The sequence below is a fragment of the Camelina sativa genome, chromosome 5, assembly GCF_000633955.1.
Source record: "Camelina sativa cultivar DH55 chromosome 5, Cs, whole genome shotgun sequence".
Classification (NCBI taxonomy): Eukaryota; Viridiplantae; Streptophyta; class Magnoliopsida; order Brassicales; family Brassicaceae; genus Camelina; species Camelina sativa.
In genome coordinates, this window is record NC_025689.1 from 11,080,719 (window position 1) to 11,085,310 (window position 4,592).

The window sequence follows — 4,592 nt, forward strand, 5'->3', positions numbered from 1 at the left end:
CCAGTCAACTTTTTTTTTTTTTTTTTTTGAGAAGGAGATGAAGAAAGAGTTGTTCTCTGTCCGACCAAGTCAGAAAGGAAGACAAGTGACATAATGAAATTTGGCTAAGGTGGAATAGGAATATAATTTGACTAGACACTTTGCAAAATAATTAATTTGACAAAAGGTACATGCCAACCCCCTGATAGAAGGCAGTTCTTAGGCTTACGATTAGAAGTCGCCGACAATTTATCTACAAACCGTTTAATCTATGTTCGTGTCAAACACCAGTATAAGGTGTCTTTGTTTCATATTATATATCACTGTGATTTGGCTATATATACTACTATAGAAATTTTTTTACTAAGTTCTTATTTTATATATAAAGAAGATTTTAGATAAGCTATCATTGAGTCAAAACAACTAAATAGTTCTTGTAACTTGATCACCGTCATCAGTCCTGTTGGATTATTTGAGAGAATTACCAAAGAGTATTTGCGTCATGTAACAGAATACATACCGAAAATTAATAAAAAGAACTAAAGTAACATGAACTTTTTTGTTGATTAATTTGAAACAATTTATCTTTCATTTATTTGTTATGAAACAAGTTATAGTTTTTGGTAATATGCATATTTTGTATTTGAGTGAGTAATTTCTAGTATATAAGTGATGATTCAAGGTTTATGATTTAGTCTTGTAAAGAGTTTTATGTCATACTTAATATTATGATTAATATTTGACCGATTGTTATGCTATATCTTGAGGAATTTTTTCTCAAACTAATCATTAAGATCTATGAAAACCAGATTCTTTTTTAGGTTGATTAGAACGTTTACTGTAGTCATTAAGTGACCAATAGTAAAAATACGTAGATACGTAAATTTTGATCCCATAACTTGGATCTATAAGAGAATCATTTCCATTCGAATTTTGCCACTCAACAACCACATCCTCTGGTCAGTTTTTTTCTTTGGTAGTTAAGATATAGTATATAATAATTGGTCATAAGCTCGACAAATTAGTATTGCCCACATGGGGAATTATGTCGGACCGACATATATCCACATGCTCTGTAGGTCCTAACACAAAGTTTATCCATTTTCACTTTTATTCGGTTATACTATACATTAGACAACTAAAAAGAAAAAGTAACCAACGGCGAGTCGGCGACAAAAGTATGCTTGGATTATTTTAAGGTATTAATGTGACGCAAAAGAATAATCTGAGAAGGAATTAGGTCAGTAATCACAACATAGTTTAAGTCATTAAGATGGTGGCTGGAGTGAGGCCACAAAAATAGCAGCGTGACTAGATTACAAGTCAGTAAATTTGATGCTCTTAGATTCGGTTTGACTATTATCTTAGGTGTAACTAGAGGTAGAGATTAAAAGGATTCATAGATAATATTATCCATCGACCCAAAATAAATATATAGTTTTGTATACGTACGTGCGTGCAGTTTTTGATTTTTCTTTATGTTTTCCTGGGATAGTTCTTAAAATTCCGTTGGCTAACAATTCTTCTACACAGAGAACAAGTAAACAAGATACAAGAAACAACAAACTTTTACGAATTTTGTTTTTTTACGCCAAAATCAAAGAACAAACACAAGAAACAATACAGTTAACTTTTATTAACCAGATGTGATTAACGATACTAAAACTATTTAAAGAGCTGGAAATCTTTGAGATATTTGATTGAGATCGAGAGAATTAAGTTTAAATACTATTGGTATTGCCAACTTTGGATTTCGTTAGCTTGAATGCAATATAGTGATTGCATAGTTCATCATTGTTCAAAAGATTATTTGTGTTCAAACTTCAAACTCGTTTAACATGATCTTACAGACGTATACATAACATGTTTTTTAACGACGAATATAGTACATAATATGATCTATACGTAGTTTTCATAACATTAGAAAATGTTTTGAATTGGTGCATAAAAATACTTTTGTTGGAGCCGGTATGTATGATCAGTCGTCGGTTCGTCCTTGCAACAACAGGAAACTGAAAGAAAAAAGTTTTATGATTATTTAAGGTTGTATCATGGCCAACATTGGACGCAATGTTGAGCTTAATCAAAGTGAAATATAGTTCTACTCAAAGAAAAACGAATTCAGGTAATCCAATCCACAGATATATATATATATATCTATATGTATATATATATCGGTGGGTTTCCTCCTCTCTCTAATTTAAGTTATGTTTGCTAATGAAACATAATGATATATCTTCTTAAAGAATTTTCTTTCTATTATTTGCCACATTAATATGTGTATAGTTTATTGTGAAAAGAATAACTTTAGGTGATTAAGAAAAGTAAAGCATATGCATGAAAGTGACAATGGCCCTTCAAAAACCTTATCTATCCCTTCCAAAACCTAAGAAGGCACCTAAGTACTAGATTCCAATGATTCAATTAGCTATTTATTTTCATCAACAAGATTTAATTTATTTTTAATATACATATATATATATATATATATATAATAGAATGCGTAGAGGCTCTAAACAAGGAAATTTTGTTGGATTAATACTCTTTTTTGTTTTATCATTATGGAGGGATACGAGGTGAATATCCGAAACTTTGGTTATGTTTATGATATGTTTCGTTCCGTTTGAATCAACAGTATTCCAATATGTATCCACTCTGGGAATAATTTTTAATCCAATTTATTTGCAGCATTTCATAAAATTTAATAAGATTTTATCATAATTCAAAATATAGGAAAAATCAAAATCTTACAAATAAATGAATAAATATTTCATATAAAAATATCTCTTCTTATGCTAGTTTATAGTTAATGGAAGATACATAAAATTTCTTTTGATGCTTATGGTTTTGGTGAAGTTCCGTTATCGGAAACTAAATCAAAAAGAAAGAATGAAAGCCATAATAAATTAAGAAGATACGTTACATCGTGCAATGACGGCGCCATATATACTCACATCGCTCTCTCTCCCTCTCGAACTCAAATTAATATTAGATACTTTATATTAAATAAATAAAAAACGAAGGCAGTTTCATTGATAGATCAAAGTCTGGAGTTTGTGTTTGTTGGGTGCGTCCACGTAAGTCGATTCAAATTTCGTTAAACTAACGGTTAAACTCTCTTTAAAGTGATGGTCATGTGGCCCAAAGAAAGAAGACAGATTCATTCAGGCGGCATACTCTAGTGGCCACGTGCGCACTTCATGTTTTCTTTTTGCCTTTTCAGAATTCTATCGTTTGTCTTTTCTGCTGTGACGATTAATGGGACCCCGACCGGCGATGTGTCTCCGCCGGATACATTGCGCCTAGTCTAGAGCTCTTCCGTGTTTCAAAGATTGTTAAACATTTTCCATATTGAATGATAGAATTGCAATTAGATAAGGTTGCACTTAGTGATACGACCGTTCGTGCACATATATACTTCCATTTGTTTGGATAAGTCATAGATTTTAATCGGTTCATTGAAATATTTCTTTGAGGTTGTTGACATGTTTCTAATCTGACCATTAATTGTATGCGATAATACGAAAATCTCGTCGACCAGTTAGCGATGAGTCAGGGGATTAAGGGTTATTTGCCTCTTCTTGCCATGCGAGACTAATTTTATGGACTGTAAATTACAGTTTCTATTTATTTTTTCGGGCTCAAATTATAATTAAAACCTAGAGTTATGTATATTATTTTTAATGTTTTCTACATTGTATTCTGCAACAATTTGTAACCATTAAGATTTTTTTTTTTTCTTTCTGCATGTAGATCTAATAAATAGTTAACACTCTGTTGGTGAAATATGAACAGATAATTAGAACACATACAATTAGCTTGAAGTGCGACGACCATTATGATTTTCATCACATCATCGTACAATTAACTTAAAATATAATATTATGGCATACAATAAATCCCCTTTTTAATAAAAGGGAAGTACACAGCATGATTTTGGTAGACTTTATAATTTTAATAAATGGTTATAAATGGTTATAAATAGGTTATACATAGGTTATAGATTAATCCATATATTAATTGGTTACAAGTTGATAGTTCATATATTAATGTTAACAAATAAAATCTTGGCAATTAATCACACTTAATCATGATTTCTGAGATTTTATTGTGGATTTCAAAATAAAATCTGACCTAACACCCTTCCAAGCTTTTAATATAAATCAATGTCTTTAAAATTGGACTGGAAAGTGAACCAGAAGTCTTTCGGTTCATTGGGTCAACAACTCGGACCGATTGAATTACGGGTCAATTAATTTATTAGTTTGATTACATTTTATGAATATAACATCTACTTTTCTATAAATATATGAACAAAACATACATAGTTAAGTACTATACAACTAAAATTAAATTTTTAAATGATTAGATAAAATAACTAACTGATTCTTTTATAAATAACAACATTTAGTTTTAATTTGGTTTGAGTTTAAAGTGTGACGAAAATAAGATATTTTAATTTGAGACCGACAACCCGGTCCGACCTGCCGGTTCAACCACCGGTTCATGGGTTTTTAGCAGGATTTCCTGGTTTTTTGCGGGTTTTCTTTATTAGGTTTTTAGAGGTTACCCGGACCGGAATACCTATCGAGTTGTGATTGGATCGAACCAAC